Here is an 18,570-nt window from a genome sequence, read left to right on the forward strand (position 1 = left end):
GCGCTGCAGTAGTCGCCGCAGCGGCGATGGGAGCGGTGGGGGCCAGGCGGCGGCGGAGGCGGCAGGAGGAGGAGCAGGAGCTGGCACAAGAGCAGCGGCTGGGGGCGGCCAGCAGCAGCAGTAACAGCAGCAGCCGCCGCCGCCAGTAAACGCGGACGGTACCCGAGGGGACTACCAAGCCGGCCGGCCCTCGAAGCCGCGCTCGGGTCCCGCCGCACTGGGCGGCGGGGGATGGGCAGGCGGCGGTCGTCCCGCCTGCTGAGGGTTGACCTCGGCCGGTCCCCGCCCTGAGCTGGACCCGAGCCCCCCGCCCGAAATCCCTGCGTCCGCCACGGCCCAGGTAGGACACACCCCCCGAGCCCCCAGGACGCCGCTGGGGGAGCCCAGCGCCCCGCCCTCCCTCAGTCCTGACTCCCTCCTCCGGCCGCACCCCTCGCCCAGTGACCGATCCTGGTGCGGAGGGGAGGGGTACCGGAGACTCCTCGGTCGCTACCCACGCCCTGGGCTTGTGCCAGACCCAGTCGCTCCAAGTCGGAGACAGTTTCTTCCCCGTTTCCCTGGAGGGTTGTGCCCCGTATCCCCAGAGGCTTTTGGTGTCTTCGCTGAACTTGAAGGGTCATAAAGCTTCGTTCTGTTTCTCTTTCTGTGGGTGACCCACATACCACTTGTATTCATGCTGCTTTAGGTACCAGGACTGAACACAGATGATTCTCAGGATATACTGAACGCTTCTTTCCCACCCCGCTTCCTCAAATCTAATAGAAGAGGGCATGGGACTATAGAATCTGTTTGTTGTGTAGTAACGACAGTGGAGGCCATGACTTTATGGTACTTAGGGTGGCGAAGTAGACCTGAGGGATTTGCTCGTCATTTGCTTTGACTAAGATGATGTTGACAATCCGGGATGCTGTGGGAGGGACAAAAGACCACATGTATTTACTGTTAAATCAGAAGTAAATAATACATTGGGATGCCAGGATACTTTATCCACAGTGAACTTAATTTTGTTTCAGTCGTGGCTGCATTAGAGGTAAAAATGACATTGAGTTGTACTTTGCTTTAAATTAAAGTTGATAGGTGGCAGCAATCCGGTATTAACTCTTTTCGTCCCTCGCTTTAGAAATTGTTCTATGTTTGAACATTAAAGAGGGCAATTTTATAATAACCTGTGTATTATGTAAAGATGTTTTGGTTTTAAATAGAAGTTAAGTTTTTTAAGGTGTGTATGAGGATCATAATATTATGAATGGGCACATGTACACACCCGGAGGATCCATTCTGTGTTTTGTTACAGTGTTTGGTTCTGAGCCATTAGTAAAAGTTTCATTGGCTTCTAAATACTGGTTTACTAGGATAGACCATAAAGATGTATTTGCTGTTTTCTTTTGGCTAAATGTAATAGAGTACCGTTCATTTGAGGAGGAAGAGGTGATGGGAGATGGATTTTAAAGCTGAATGTTATGTATTTCTTTTTTATTTATGTAAATAAAGCAGTAATGATGACAAATATTACTTATATGACTAAGCTTGAAGAATTCATCCTAAGTCTAAACATTTTTCAGGTAACAAGTGTGTGGACTTGGATGATGTATTGTGCTCTTTTGAAATTGAAAATGTACTGAAAGGAATCTCTCTAATTTAGAAGCTTATGTTTTCCTGTATGATACATTTTTATCAAGGCACTAAAGGGGATGTTTGAAGCATGGTAATAAAGGAAAGTCTTTCTAACACTTTTCCTTTATGATAGAATGTTAAAAAATGCTCGTTCTTCTTTTAGTTTTAGACACATAAAAGAAATTGAAGTCCCTAGCTTCATTAATTTAATTTGTAATATGAAATTGAAATAAATTTGGTCTTCAGTAGTGGTCTAAGAATGGTATATCTTGCTCATTATCTTGTAGTACGGTTAATACATAATTTAGCAAATTCTTTATTGTACTGTGTATGACTTCAGATATTTGTGTCTTCTTTTGACTTTCTTTTAAATACTTATTATTTTAATGCCTCAGGAAATCTTCGTGAGAGTAGGCTTATTTGCTTTAGCAAAATGAACTCACTTATGCAGGGCTTCAAATATCTTTAATGTAGTGTTAGAAGTGAAGTTTGTATAATGCAGACAACTTTTGAGGGTATTTTACATTAAAAAATACACTAAAATGTGAGTTAGTGATAGATTGTTGGTTTTTCATTGTAAACAAATATTACAGAGCTGAATATGCTATGATCATGGAATATAACTTTGGTGGCGGGGGCAGGCAATTCTTTATAAGTTTTATAACTTAATGTATAGAAATGACAACTTAATTGCAATTCATGAGAGACTTTGAGCTGGAACCACGCAAATTAGATACTCTCAGATTCCTAATCCTCATAATAAATGTTTGTTGCCTGGAAAAAAAAAAAACAAAAAACAGTATAAAACAAGAGAAAATGTTTAGTGAGCATTATTAAACTAGTGACTTCTGAATTGATTAGCAAAATAAAATAGCCTTTAAGAACTAATGGAGAATATAGCTTGCTTCCTTTCCCACTTAAAAAAAAATCTCCGATAGAAAAATTCTTTTATAGATATGTGGCATTCTTTACAGTTTGCATGTTACACAGAATTACTCTAGCCATGTATTCCTTTGCTATTTTTGGGGCTCTTAAGAAAGACTCAAAATATAGCTGGAGCTATGTCAATTTATTTGATTGGTAATAAATATGGCAGGACATCCAATATTTATAGGTTTTGAAATATGAAATTAAACATTTGTACTGTTTTACTTCGTTGTCATATTTTTTGTTACTCAGTATATTGTAAACAATAGTGATGATGGTGGTAGATTTTTTTCCCCTAGGCTTCAGTGGATAGAATCCTTGAGTTAAAAATCTTTTTTTTTTTTTAACAGTTTTTGTGCTGTAAATACTCAGTGCTTTCAGGTTAAATATCATACTTCCATATTTGATAAAAGACCCTTTAAGTCTATATGAAAAAAGTTGGGTTTTTAGAGCTGAATTTTGAACATAATTCCAACACATATTACTGCTCACAAGTTTCTGTCCTCAATATCTTGTAATCCTTGGTTGTAAGTTTAAAATATAGATTGACATTATATTATTTACCTAACATCAATGTCAGTTTTGCCAGAAAGTTTTGTCTTTTAAACAGGTGATTTTTAAGCAGACTTCTTGGTATATTTTCATTTATGTTATATGACTTTAAGTTAAGCATAATGATTCCTTGTGGTTATTATTTTATGTGTTCTTAATACTTGAGTCTATAATATTTATCAACTTTTGTCAACATTTTGGATTTTTTCTGTGATTTTTTTTTTTGACATTTGTATATACGATCCTTGATATTTTGGGATGTTGATAGCTGCTTTTTATTGTGTTAAGCAATTTACTTTCACTTCAATTAGAGTAGAGCTTCCCAAGGTAAAAAAATTAAGTGTTCTTTGAAAAGCACCTCAATACTCTGTAAATGGCCTATATGGGAAAAGAATCTAAAAAGGAGTGGACATATATATAACTGCTTCACTTTGCTGAACACCTGAAACTAACACAACATTGTAAATCAACTACACTCCAATAAAACTTTAAAAACAAAAAACAAAACAAAAAAAACCTGGCTTGTTGTGGTGTTTTCTGAAGAATGGGAGGTCATAGATTCTTAGCTCCCTTTGATAATGTCAAGATTTAACCTAACCATGTTTAAGAATCAATATTATATATGTATTTTAGAGAATTTACATCTTTATTGAAAATAAAAATCAGTATTTTTTAATATTTGCATTAGAAAACTTATTTGCCATTATGTCTGTTTTTACTAAAATGCTTTTATCATTATTTTTATACTTGGATTTTTTTTTTTTTTGGTCTTTCTGACGTTCCAAGGTAATTACCTTTTTTAAAAAAATGATTTTGCATTGTTTCCCTGATCTTGTTCTAACCATGTGATCATCTCAATACTGTATTTTGCTAATATTGGTCTAACGTTTAGTTTTCTATGTGTGCTGTGTTTTATGGATTAAGTTTGGAAACCCCCGCGCCCTGCTTTTTTCCTTGATCTACTAAGTGCCCCGGTTTCTAAAATTTCTCAGAAACGGTTTTTTTTTTTTTTTTTTTTTTTAAAAGACCCTTTAAGTCTATATGAAAAAAGTTGGGTTTTTAGAGCTGAATTTTGAACATAATTCCAACACATATTACTGCTCACAAGTTTCTGTCCTCAATATCTTGTAATCCTTGGTTGTAAGTTTAAAATATAGATTGACATTATATTATTTACCTAACATCAATGTCAGTTTTGCCAGAAAGTTTTGTCTTTTAAACAGGTGATTTTTAAGCAGACTTCTTGGTATATTTTCATTTATGTTATATGACTTTAAGTTAAGCATAATGATTCCTTGTGGTTATTATTTTATGTGTTCTTAATACTTGAGTCTATAATATTTATCAACTTTTGTCAACATTTTGGATTTTTTCTGTGATTTTTTTTTTTGACATTTGTATATACGATCCTTGATATTTTGGGATGTTGATAGCTGCTTTTTATTGTGTTAAGCAATTTACTTTCACTTCAATTAGAGTAGAGCTTCCCAAGGTAAAAAAATTAAGTGTTCTTTGAAAAGCACCTCAATACTCTGTAAATGGCCTATATGGGAAAAGAATCTAAAAAGGAGTGGACATATATATAACTGCTTCACTTTGCTGAACACCTGAAACTAACACAACATTGTAAATCAACTACACTCCAATAAAACTTTAAAAACAAAAAACAAAACAAAAAAAACCTGGCTTGTTGTGGTGTTTTCTGAAGAATGGGAGGTCATAGATTCTTAGCTCCCTTTGATAATGTCAAGATTTAACCTAACCATGTTTAAGAATCAATATTATATATGTATTTTAGAGAATTTACATCTTTATTGAAAATAAAAATCAGTATTTTTTAATATTTGCATTAGAAAACTTATTTGCCATTATGTCTGTTTTTACTAAAATGCTTTTATCATTATTTTTATACTTGGATTTTTTTTTTTTTTGGTCTTTCTGACGTTCCAAGGTAATTACCTTTTTTAAAAAAATGATTTTGCATTGTTTCCCTGATCTTGTTCTAACCATGTGATCATCTCAATACTGTATTTTGCTAATATTGGTCTAACGTTTAGTTTTCTATGTGTGCTGTGTTTTATGGATTAAGTTTGGAAACCCCCGCGCCCTGCTTTTTTCCTTGATCTACTAAGTGCCCCGGTTTCTAAAATTTCTCAGAAACGGTTTTTTTTTTTTTTTTTTTTTTTTGCGGTACACGGGCCTCTCACTGTTGTGGCTTCTCCCGTTGCGGAGCACAGGCTCCGGACGCGCAGGCCCAGCGGCCATGGCTCACGGGCCCAGCCGCTCCGCGGCATGTGGGACCCTCCCGGACCGGGCAAGAACCCGTGTACCCTGCATCGGCAGGCAGACTCTCAACCACTGCGCCACCAGGGAAGCCCTCTCAGAAAAGGTTTTATCAACATTTTTCAATGACCAGTAATGCAGAGATGAGGGGAGGAAAATAGGGGGGAAAAAATGAATAACTAAAGAGAAAAATGTGAGCCTTGCTTCTTATGAAATTCGATTTGAAAAAATCAGCTGGAAGCTAAATAGTATGGTAGATAGTAAGCTAGATTAGGACTTCATTTCTGAGGGACTTGTGTAGCACTTAAAAAATTCAACATGTCCAAGGCCAAAGTCAGTCCACTTTTAACTTCTGTAATTATAAATGAAGGTGTCACGATTTAATCAGTCATCCAAATTCAAAAATCCCATTAATTTAATTTTTTAGGCTGTTTCTTTTCCCTGGTTCTACATGCACAAAACCTCTCCTTTTCATTTCTACTGCTACCATCTTAATTTAGCATCTCTGATCCTCATAATCTCTCCTTAGAACTACTGCAGACTACTTGGTATATTTTCATTTATGTTATATGACTTTAAGTTAAGCATAATGATTCCTTGTGGTTATTATTTAAGTATCTACCATGTTACTGTGGTAGGGGTTAGAGATTCAGTAGGGAACAAGACAGAAATTATCTCACTTTTGGAACTTGCAATACAGTGGGAATAGACAATTGTAGAACAAGGAATTACAAGTGTTCCAAGTATCATGAAGGGGAAAATGCAGACGTCCACATAAACGTATTAACTGACAGACCTAACAGTCCGGGGGATGGGTTCAGGGAAGTAGTCTTTGTTTTATCAACCACAGTTTATTCTACATACTCTACCAGTTTTGGAGGTTAGTGGATATGTTATAGCTGTAAGTAGTTAAAAAATTAAAAATAAATGTTTTAAAATAAAGATATTTAATAAAAATTAAATGTTCATACAATTCCTGAAACAGCTTTAGACAAATCCTTTCCAAACACCAGAACACTTCGAAAACTTTTGCTCTAAAGAGGCCACCCTCTCCCTCCAATATGGGTTTTGACTTTGGGTTCTCCCAGGCCTCAATTGCTTAAGTACTGACAGAATTCCTATGTTATATTTCATACTCTTTGAACCTCAGAAGTTAGGACTAGGAATTTCCAGTAGGAGGGTATGTATGGTTACAAGAAAGAGGTCTTTCAGGTAAATAGTTAGAGTCTCTTTGTAGCCAGAGTCCAGCAGCTTATAGGTGAGTTATTAAATGTACAAGTAACTAGGATATAGTTTGAACATCTTTGTAAGTTTAAAAATATATAAATTCATTTGTAAATCAGAAAAAAATATCCCTTATCATATGCTGGCTCCTAATTTTTGGTTTATAAAATAAGGTTAGTATAGCCACAAATCTCATAAATTAATAAATGCTTACTAGACAGATGAATAAAACTGTTAATTGTGCATCAAGGTGAGCTCTGAATCTTTTCTCATCTCTATGATAACATATCATGGGTCCTTAGATTACTTAACCTCTCTTTGCTTCGGTTTTGATTTTTTTTTCTTTTTTTTTTTTGCGGTACGTGGGCCTCTCACTGTTGTGACCTCTCCCGTTGCGGAGCACAGGCTCCGGACACAAAGGCTCAGCGGCTATGGCTCACATAGCCTATCCGCTCCGCGGCATGTGGGATCTTCCCGGACCGGGGCACGAACCCGTGTCCCCTGCATCGGCAGGCGGACTCTCAACCACTGCGCCACCAGGGAAGCCCTTTCTTTTTCTTTTTTTTTTTTTTTTAGTTTTTCTATTTTTAAAAAGGGAATTTAATATACTCAAAATCCAATTACAATGAAGATCACTACAGAGAAGATTCTTCATTGATTTTTTTTTTCTTTGTCTTAGTTGGAGGATCATAGGCAATGCTTTGTTTGGTTGATGTGGCTACAGTAGATTTTACCCAAGGAATTGTCTTGTTTAATGTTTTCCTTACAATCTTTTTTTTCTTTAATTTTAATTAACTAATTTATTTTGGGCTATGTTGGGTCTTTGTTGCTGCACATGGGCTTTCTCTAGTTGCGGCAAGCAAGGGCTACTCTTCATTGCGGTGTGTGGGCTTCTGGTTGCAGTGGCTTCTCTTGTTGTGGAGCACGGGCTCTAGGCATGCAGGCTTCAGTAGTTGTGGCACACGGGCTCAATAGTTTTGACTTGTGGGCTCTAGAGCGCAGGCTCAGTATTTATGGCACGTGGGCTTAGTTGCTCCGTGGCATGTGGGGTCTTCCCGGACCAGGGCTCGAACCCGTGTCCCCGGCATGGGCAGGTGGATTCTTAACCACTGTGCCACCAGGGAGGCCCTTTCCTTACAATCTTGACATGTAAGTTACACTGTACTTTCTGTAAGGGAAGAATTTGTTTATGTGTTGTTAGTATCAGTAGCCAGGGAGAGGTGAACTAGGTTGTTTACACTTTTATTCTGTTGTAGGTAATTGTAACCATAACTGACTTGTAAAATTTCTCTTCACTTTTAATAGATATTTTACTTTCTTGAATATATTTATGAGCTCAGAGAGATTCCATGCTGCTGGAAGTATAATTTATCTCCTGTTAAAGTTTAGAAGGAACAGTTGAAGTGTGAGTGGTGACTAAATTTTCTTTCTCTTTTGCTATCAACAAATAGGGTTATTTGTACATCTTCATCTCTTTTTACTAACACTTTATAGACAGGCTCTTGCTAAAACCTGCAGGGTTAAAAAAAAATCTCATGGGGTTCATCCTATTCTTGACCCCTACTTCTGTTGTTTACATTACTGTTATTAGATATTTTGAAAAGCTTAACTGGTTTGTAGTCTTTGTAAACTTGTGTCTGCACCTCAGCTTGTTTTATCTTGAGACATAATTTAGTTTCTTGTAATGTGAAAAATGTATTATTTTGACTTTTGAGATGTTTGATGAAGAGATAGCCACTCTGCATCTAACTATATTTTAATCTATTTTTGGAATATTAATCAGGTATCCTAAATATTATCTACTTAACAGATCATGATGACTTTGAAAACATCTGATTTTTTGTTTTAATAGGGGATGTTCAGTGTGTTGATAGTTTTCATCAAATTTGGAAAAATTTCAGACATTTTTTCTTCAGGTTTTTTTTTTTAAGCATGCAATCTCTTTGGGCCCAATAAATGTATCCAGAAATTAAAATATCTACTAAAAGTGGAGAGAAACTTTATATAAGATAGCATGGTTACAATAACTGACAACAAAATAAAAGTATAAACAACCTCTCTATTCTCTCCTTCTGGGACTCCAGTTATATGTATGTTAGGCTTTTAAAAAAAATTTATTTATTTTTGGCTATGTTGGGTCTTCATTGCTGCACGTGGGCTTTCTCTAGTTGCAGCGAGCGGGGGCTACTCTCTGTTGCGGTGCCTGGGCTTCTCATTGCGGTGCCTTCTCTTGTTACGGACCACGGGCTCTAAGTGTGTGGACTTCAGTAGTTGTGGCTTGTGGGCTCTAGGGTGCAGGCTCAGTAATTTGGGCGCATGGGCTTAGTTGCTCCGTGGAATGTGAGATCTTCCTGGACCAGGGCTCGAACCCGTGTCCCCTGCGTTGGCAGGCTGATTCTTAACCACTGCACCACGAGGGAAGTCCATGTTAGGCTTTTTGATGTTATCCCATTGCTCACTGATTCTCTGTGTGGTTTCTATCTTTTCCTATTGTCTGTTTCATTTTGGATGATTCCTTTTTCTTTCTTTTTTTAAAAAATATTTATTTATTTGGCTGCTTTGGGTCTTGGTTGCAGCACGTGGGCTCTTCCTTGTGTTGCGCAGGCTCTAGAGTGTGTGGGCTCGGTAGTTGTGGTGCGCAGGGTTCTCTAGCTGTGGCACGCGGGCTCTAGAGTGCTCAGGCTTAGTTGCCCTGTGGCATGTGGGATTTTATTTCCCCGACAGGGATCAAACCTGCATCCCCTGCATTGGAAGGCGGATTCTTAACCACTGGACCACCAGGGAAGTCCTGGATGATTCCTTTTTCTGTATCTTCAACTTCACTAATCCTTTATTCCACAGTGGTTAATCTGGTGTTAATCCTATCTAGTGTATTTTTTAAATCTCAGGTATATACTTCTTATGTCTAGAAGTTCATTTAAAAAATATTTCCCATTTCTTTCCTCATGCTTAATGGTTTTCTCTGTTTCTTTGAATATATTTATAATAGCTGTTTTAAAGTCCTTGTCTACCATTCTGTCATCTGTACCATTTCTAAGTCTGTTTTTATTGATTGATATTTCTCCTTGTTTGTGTCCCTGCTAATTTCTGTTTGGATGCTCGACGTTGTAATTTTACACTGTCATGTGCTGGATTTTTTTTTTTTTAATTCCTGTAAATATTATGGGGATTTGTTCTGGGATACAATTAAGTTATTTGAAAATAGTTAGATGCATTCATGGCCCTGGATGTTTTTAAAGTTTTTTTTTTTTCCACTCTGTTTGGTGATTATACAAACTAATCAGAGCCCTGTGTGAACATTAAGGATTGTTCCTGCCTGCCTCTTTCCAGTGGTTCTTTACCCTGGCCTTGATTGCTTCTGTACACACATGCACTCATAAGTACTCGCCAAAGTTTCAAGAGGAACCCTCTCTAGATATCCAGAGTTCTGTCTGTACAGCTCTTCAGTGTTCTGCCCTGCCTTGCCTCCTCAAAACTCTGAATTCTGTCTCCTCAACTCAGCGAGACTGCTGGGCTCTGTTTGGGTTCCTCATTCCTGTGCTGTAGCCTGGAAACTCTCCAGTCAGTGAGCTGGGGGCAGTCTTAAGGCTTACCTCATTTATTTCCCTTCTCTCGTGGATCCATGTTCTGTGCTGCCTATTGTCTAGTTCTAGTGTCTAAAGTCCATTGTTTTCATATATTTTGTCTATTTTTCCCATTTAAGGTGGGAGGCTAAATCTGGTCCCTGTTACTTCGGTGGTCAGAAGCCGAAGTGGTCTGGTGGGTATATTGAAATGTCAAACAAAGAGGAGTCATATTTCAAAGTTATGCTGTCATTAGAAATCTGGGTATTATCTTTACGCCCAAATAATAGCTTCAAAAATATTTTCCTTACTCTTTAGACACGTCATAAGCTCTTCTGATGATTAATTCTAGCACTGTTCCCATTGAAATTAAAATTGTAGGTAAAAATAATTTTCCTATTTTTCTGTTAAAGAGCAGAATCTTACATAAGCTATATATGACACTTATAGAACCCTGTTGTTATCTGTTTAGTGAATTATCTAGCTTCCCCCAAATGTAGGAGAATTTTTTTGCTTCAGCCTTTCTAGATAATAGTAGTTGTAACTGGACTTCCTTTCCTCTTGCATTATATCCTCCCCTGCTCTGAAATCCTTCAGTGGCTCTTCCTGTCTATTGAAACTGAATGAAGTCCATCCTCTTCCTAGCCTGATTTTTAAATTTATTTATTTATTTATTTTTGGCTGCATTGGGTCTTTGTTGCTCTGCCTGGGCTTTCTCTAGCTGTGGCGAGTGGGGGCTACTCTGGGCTACTCTTCGTTGCAGTGCGCGGGCTTCTCATTGAGGTGGCTTCTCTTGTGGAGCCCGGGCTCTAGGCACATGGGCTTCAGTAGTTGTGGCACATGGGCTAAGTAGTTGTGGCTCGCGGGCTCTAGAGTGCAGGCTTAGTAGTTGTGGCACATGGGCTAAGTAGTTGTGGCTCGCGGGCTCTAGAGTGCAGGCTTAGTAGTTGTGGCACATGGGCTTAGTTGCTCCGCAGCATGTAAGATCTTCCTTGATGAGGGCTCGAACCCATGTCCCCTGCATTGGCAGGCGGATTCTTAACCACTGTACCACCAGGGAAGCCCCCTAGCCTGATTTTTACAATCTGAACTCAGTTTACCTTTCAGGTTTATGTATTCTTTCTCCACAATCAGAACTCTTTTCCATTTAGACTAATGTATGCATTCATTTTCTCATGTACTTGTATGTTTTGCTCCTTTCCTTTTCTGTGCCTTTGCTTACATCTTCAGTTAGTTCCTGTCATTAAACAAACCACCCCGAAGTTCAGGAGCTGAAACAATAATTTATTAACTATTATGTGGGTTGGCAGTTTGGCTAGGCTCAGCTGAATGGTTCTTTTGGTCTTGTTTGGGCTCATTTATGTGAAGCAGTCGCCTAGCTTGGGTTTCCTCACTATCTGGATTCCAAAACCAGCAAAAGAGGGCAAGTCCAGTGCATAAGTGCTTTTCAACCTTATGGGTCATGTTTGCTGATGTCCCATTGGTTAAAGCAAGTCATGGGGCCAACCTCAGTTTCCAGAATGGAGAAAGAAAATCTACCTTTCAATGGCAGATGCAGCAAGGTCACATTGTAAAGGGATGTGTATACAGGAATGGGAGGAACTTTTGGCTATCTTGCAATCGCCAAACCGCTATAGATGTTATCCAGCTCCTCTAAGAAACATCGTATGATCATCCTAGCCCATGTTAGTCTCTCCCAATTCTGATTTGTCATATGCACTGGCCCTTGCAATTTGATGTTGATTAACTTATATATTTCACCTTTTTTTTTTTTTTTTTTTTGGTACGCGGGCCTCTCACTGCTGTGGCCTCTCCTGTTGCAGAGCACAGGCTCTGGACGCGCAGGCTCAGCGGTCATGGCTCATGCGCCCAGCCGCTCCACGGCATGTGGGATCCTCCTGGACTAGGGCACAAATCCGTGTCCCCTGCATTGGCAGGCGGACTCTCAACCACTGCGCCACCAGGGAAGCCCTACCTTTTATTTTATTTTATTTTTTTGAATTTTTTTATACAGCAGGTTCTTATTAGTTTATTTTGCCTTTTAAATCCAGAGAATTACTATTAATTTCTGTTTTTGTATTATGTGTTCTACTTCAAAGAATAATTTGGAAATAATTGTTTAACTTCTTCCCTTGATTATAAACTCATTGAGGGCAAAACTATGCATTATACTTCTTCCTACTCTTCTATGTATTTGTAACAATTTTTTGAATGACTATATGTTAAATTTAAAAGTCAGCTCTCAATTATTTACTTGAGGACTACTTCTTTTCATTCAGCTGTCTAGGAGGTTAAAGATGTTTCATTCATTCTTCCATTCATTAAACATTTATTGAACAATTGTTCTGTGGTAGGCATTATGCTAGGTACTGAGAATACAAAGATGAGTAGAATTCTGCTCTTGACCTCAAGAAATTTATAGTCTTTTAGGAAGACATTGTAAATTGTCCTAGAAGATATGTCTTAGAAGACATGTAATTGTGCATGTGCTTCTAAGCCTCTTTCTTTACTCTGAACCTAGATTTCTGCTTCATGCTCAGCTCACAGATTACCTGGCTTTTTACCATTGTATAGATGGGACAGTCTTCTGCTATCTGTCATACTGCTAGATGGTTGTTGCCTATCTAGTTTGTGTCTGGATTTCCCTGCTCTGGTTTATATGGCAATTATCTGTTACTGTTCTTTTTATAAGATACATTAATTATAGGTACAGTTTAAATTTATGTATTTTATTTACTTTATTTTTGGCTGTGTTGGGTCTTCATTATTGCATTCGAGCTTTCTCTAGTTGTGGCAAGCTGAAGCTACTCTTCATTGAGGTGCACAGGCTTCTGATTGTGGTGGCTTCTCTTGTTGGGGAGCAAGTGCTCTAGGTGCTCGGGCTTCAGTAGTTGCAGAGCGCAGGCTCAGTAGACATGGCTCGCGGGTTCTAGAGTGCAGGCTCAGTTGTTGCAGCACACAGGCTCAGTAGATGTGGCTCGCAGGCTCTAGAGTGCAGGCTCAGTAGTTGTAGTGCACGGGCTCTAGAGCGCAGGCTCAGTAGTTGTGGCACACGGGCTTAGTTGCTCTGTGACGTGTGGGACTTTCCCAGACCAAGGATTGAATCCGTGTCCCCTGCATTGGTAGGTGGTTTCTTACCCACTGTGCCACCAGGGAAGCCCCCTGTACAGTTTAAAGGATAATTATAAGGCCAAGTGGTCAAGAAATAGAACATTGCCAGCATCTCAGAAGCCCTTTCCTTATCTCCTTTTCTTACCCCCAAAGGAATTCATTCTTGTGCTTTTTATGAAAAATCATGTCCTTGTTTTTTCTTTATAGACTTACTACCTATACTTGCCTCCCTATTTAACATAGTTTAGTTTTGCTTAATTTTGAACCTTACATAGACTTATGTTGTAAGTATACTTTTGTCTTGCTTGATTTTTTTCAATGTCTATCCTGAGATTTAGTCATGTAGTTCAGAGTAGCAGTAGTTTCATTTTCTTAGCATATTTTTTGTGGCAGGTAGAATAATGGTCCCCCCAAAGATACTCACTTTCTAATCCCTGAAATTTCTGAATATGTTACCTTATAGGCAGAATGGACTTTGCAGGTGTGATTAACTTAAAGCTCTGAGTTGGGAAGATTATCCTTGATTTTCCAGGTGGGTTTAGTGTACTCACAAGGGTCCTGTAAGAGGGAGGCATATATATTTTGTCAGAGAGAAGTAAGGAGATGTGATGATGGAAGCAGAGGTCAGAGAGATTTGAAGATGCTAACTACACTACTCCAGCTTTGAAGGTGGAGGATGCGGCCATGAGCCAAAGAATGAAGGCAACTTCTAGAAGTTGGAAAAGACAAGGAAGAGGATTCTCCTCTAGAGCCTCCAGAAGGAGCATAGCCTTGCTGATACCTTGATTTTAGCCCCAGTGGAAGCCTGGACTTCTGATCTCCAGAACTGTAAGACTATAAATTTATGTTGTTTTGCTGCTAAATTTGTGGTAATTTGTTACGTCAGCAGTAGGAAGCTAGTACATTTTTTCACTGTATGAGTATAGTATAATTTATCCATTCTTCTCTTGCTGGACATTTGAGTTGTTTCAGTTTTTGGCATTTATGGACAGTGTGACTGAAAATTCTTGTACATATTTCCTGGTGCACGTGAGAGAAGAGTGTCTTTAGGATATACCTAGGAAAAGGGTTGCTGGGTCACAGTACGTGCATATTTTCGGCTTTACTTTATAATACAGAACTATTTTCCAAAGTACATTCCTACTAGCAGTGTGTGAGAGTCTTTACTTTTTATATTTAAATAATTTCTTTTTTTATATTCACTATGACAGTGCTTCCTTTTTTTACGTAGGTGGGTACTCAAAATTTGCTTCAAGTGAAAGCACGTTTGGGAACTAATTTATACTTTTTCCAACCTGGAAATAGTAGGTTTATTTTTATTCCCTTTTTGGTCAACTAATTTTTCTGTTAACTTTAAGAGCAAAATTATAACAATGCAAATGCTATAATTTAATTTGTAATCATAGTGGTAGAGTAATAATTTCTCTTGCTGACAAAAACATTTCTATATGAATTTGATAAGTAATACTTGCATACTAGGTTTAAATTCTAGTCTTCCATGCAAACATGATGATTTTCTTTCATCAACATTCAAGCACTTCAGGGACTGTTTTGGATAACATTATGTTTGTGAATGTGACTATTTCTTCTTCTGTTGGCTAAGAAGCATGCAAAATGATGTAGTAAGTAATGATTACCATTTATTGGGCACAGTCAGTGTAGCAGGCACTGTGATGAGTAAGCACTTTACATATATCATGTATTATCACTTTTAATCCTTAAATAGCCACAGTTGTTATCTCTTTTCTATAGTTGAGGAAATTGAGGCATAGAGAAGTTAAGTAGTGGGTCCTAGGTTATACAGCCAGGATTTGAATCTAGGTAGTCTGGTCTCCCCCTCCCCGCACAGCTGTGGGATCTTTGTCCTCTGACCAGGGATTGAACCCAGCCCCTTGGCAGTGAGAGCACGGAGTCCTAACCACTGGGCCGCCAGGGAATTCCCCAGATAGTCTGGTCTTAATCTCTATTCTGTGAGGTCCCTGGAGCTAAAAGACAATAAACGCACTGCAGTGTTATTAATTTCTCAGACAATACTCTTGTAGGGAGTTATCTTCATTAAGTATGGTTTGGTCTGGTTTATGTTTTTGGAATTCTTATATTAGTACAGTTTTTATCCATTTGCCTTTGTGTCTTATCATTTTTATTTTCATTCTCCTTTTAGTTCTCATTTTTCCTCTCATCTTTCTGTTACACTCGTATATGTGAACCTGTATGACTTATAAATTACATACAGTTTGATGTCTCATTTTCATCTGGTTAATTAAATTACTTCACCAAATATCTATTGATTAACTGCAAAGTTCATAATTTTTGATTATGGCAGAGAATATAGTGACTATGATATGGTCTTCATCATCCCCTAGTTTGTAATCTAGGGGATTGTCAGTATTTACTTATTAATTTGTTAGCTATTTTTCTTCTCAATCTGTTTCTACCAAGCAAATGTTTCAAATGATTTTTCACCACATGGTATTTTACAAGTTGAATCTCCATTTAGTATGTTCTGTCTGTATTTTGATCATCTTTGGGTCTGTTTTGGCAACACCTCCAGATTTAGCATCACTGTCTGAATTCATTATCATGCTGTTTACTTTCTATTTTAGGTCATTGAAGATATTGCCAAGGAGGAATTATTTAAGTTCTTTCTTGCAGTATCTCATTTTCTTGCACCAAGATTATTTTAAAGCTATTAGCTTACTGAAAAAATGAATCCCAAACAGTTATTTGACAGCATTGATACTGCAGCCAGATTACATTAATTTTTGCAGATATAATTCGTGATGTGGAATCAAAAAGAACCTGTGGTTCGTGTACAACTTTGAGAAACTATTGTCTTACACCAGTGAAGCCTGGTGTGTTAGTTATCTATGGCTGCATAACAAATTACCCCTAACTTACTGTTTTAAAACAACAGCATTATTTCACAGAATCTGTGGGTCAGGATTTTGTGTGTGACTCAGCCATCTGGGTACTCTGTTTCAAGATGAGTCAGAGACTGCAATTAAGGTAGGCTGTAGTCATCAAAAGGCACAACTGAGGAAGGATCTGTTTCCAAGCTTACTCCAGTGGTTGTTGGCATGATTCCATTCCTTGTGGGTGGTTGGACTGAGGGCTGTTGGTACCTTTTGTAAGTGGAATCATATGCTAGCAGAGGTTGTCCTAGCGCATGGGTCTTTCCTTGGGGCAACATGGCAGCTTTCCTCATCAGAGCAAGCAAGTAGAGCCAGAGAGAGACAATGAGCAAGGTAGATGTCACAGTCTTTTATATCTGGGAAGTGATATCCTGTCACTTTTGCTGTATTCTGTTCATTAGAGTCAAGTGACTGGATCCACCCACACTAAAGGGGAAGGGATCAATAACATGAGATAGGGATTATTGGGAGCCATTTTAGAAGCAATCTAGTACACCTCGGTAGCTTACAGGATTCTGGGCTTTTCCCTTAGGGTTCAATTTCTAATTGGAACAGGTGTATTTTTAGCTTTATATTAGTATCTTGAAGGACTGTATCCAGGATACTACTTTGTTTCATGATCTGGTAATTTAAAGTGAGATATGGTGAAAATTATTTGGTAATTATATTTCTGAGGGGTACCTAGTAGTGTTAGAAACATTTTTCATGGTAAAATATACATTAGATTTTCCATTTTAACTATTTTTAAGTGTACAGCTCAGTGGCATTACGTATATTAACATTGTTCTGCAACCATCACCACAATTCATCTCCAGAACTTTTTCATCTTCCCAAAAATGAAACTTTGTACCCACACTAAATCCCTATTACCTCCTCCTTGCAGCCCCTGGCAGCCACTAGACAGAAACTACCTTCTGTCTCTATGAATTTGACTAATCTAGCTACCTATTATAAATGGAATCATATATTTGACCTCTTGTGATTGGCTTTTTTCACTTAACATAAGGTCTTCAAGGTTCATTCATGTTGTACCATGTGTGAGAATTTCCTTCCTTTTTAAAATTGAATAATATTCCTTTGTATATATGTGCTACATTTTTGTTTATCCATTCATCTGTCATTTGGGATGGACACTTGAGTGCTTCTGCCTCTTGGCTCTAATGAATAATTCAGCCATGAACACTGGTGTACAAAATATCTTTTTGAGTCCCTCCTTTGAATTTTTTGGAGTATATACTCAAAGGTGGAATTGCATAATTATATCATAATTCTATGTTTAATTTTTTTGAGGAACCTCCAGTACTGTTTTCTACAGTGGCTGCACCATTTCACATTTCCTCATGCCTCATTTCCATCAGCAATGCACATGGGTTCCACTTTCTCCACAATTTTGCCAACACTTATTTTCATGTTTTTTGATAGTTATTCTAAATGGGTTGTAAAGTGGTTTGATTTGCATTTTCCTAGTTAATTAATGATGTTGAGCATCTTTCCATGCTTATGATCCTTCGTATATTTTCTTTGGAGAAATGTCTATTCAGGTCTTTTACCCATTTTTAAAATTGTGTTGTTTGTTATTTTGTTGTTGAGTTGTAGGATTTCTTTATATATTCTGAATGTTAACCGCTTATCAGATATATTATTTGCAGATATGTTCTCCCATTCTATAGGTTGCATTTTTACTCTTGATGGACACTTCATCAAAATTATTTGTTTTTAATTTTGATGAAGTCACTTTATCTTTTTTTCTTTTCTTTTGGTGTCATATCTAAGAAATCATTGCCAAATCCAATGTCATGAAGCTCTTCCCCTATGTATTGTTCTAAGAGTTTTATAATTTTGGATCTTACATTTAGTTCTTTGATCCAGTTTCAGTAAATTTTTATATATGGTATAAAGTAAGGGTCCAGCTTTATTCTTTAGCATGTGGATATCCAGTTTATCCAGTGCCATTTGTTGAAAAGATTGATCTTTCCCCGTTGAATGGTTTTGGCACCCTTCTCTAAAAATTTTTTGACCATATATGTGAGGCTTAAATATTATAACTTTTAAAAATAGTGTTTTTCTACTTATTGTAAAAATACATGTTTACTATAGTAAATTTACAGAAGAGGAGTCTATCCCAAGAAAATAATCATACTATATAGGAATAACCATAGTTCATAGTTGGTAAATATGAGTTCAGGCTTTTTTTTAAAAAAATTAATTTATTTTTGGCTGTGTTGGGTCTTCGTTGCCGTGTACCTGCTTTCTCTAGTTGCAGTGAGCGGGGGTTACTCCTTGTTGCGGTGCGTGGGCTTCTCATTGTCGTGGCTTCTCTTGTTGCGGAGCACGGGCTCTAGGCGCTCAGGCTTCAGTAGTTGTGGCATGTGGGTTCAGTAGTT

At 37.9% G+C, this 18,570-nt stretch overlaps 1 protein-coding gene across 2 annotated transcripts in view; it reads left to right on the forward strand.

The window, feature by feature from the left end:
- The window catches only part of TTBK2 (tau tubulin kinase 2), a 144,633-nt gene continuing 126,063 nt past the window's right edge, over positions 1 to 18,570 (forward strand). For both annotated transcript variants that reach the window (XM_024732473.1, XM_024732474.1), the window contains exon 1: positions 1 to 340. The gene's annotated coding sequence lies outside the window, so the exon portion shown is untranslated. The remainder of the gene's footprint in view (positions 341 to 18,570) is intronic.

Source organism: Neophocaena asiaeorientalis, unplaced genomic scaffold, assembly GCF_003031525.2.
Source record: "Neophocaena asiaeorientalis asiaeorientalis breed wild unplaced genomic scaffold, Neophocaena_asiaeorientalis_V1.1 scaffold119, whole genome shotgun sequence".
Lineage (NCBI taxonomy): Eukaryota > Metazoa > Chordata > Mammalia > Artiodactyla > Phocoenidae > Neophocaena > Neophocaena asiaeorientalis.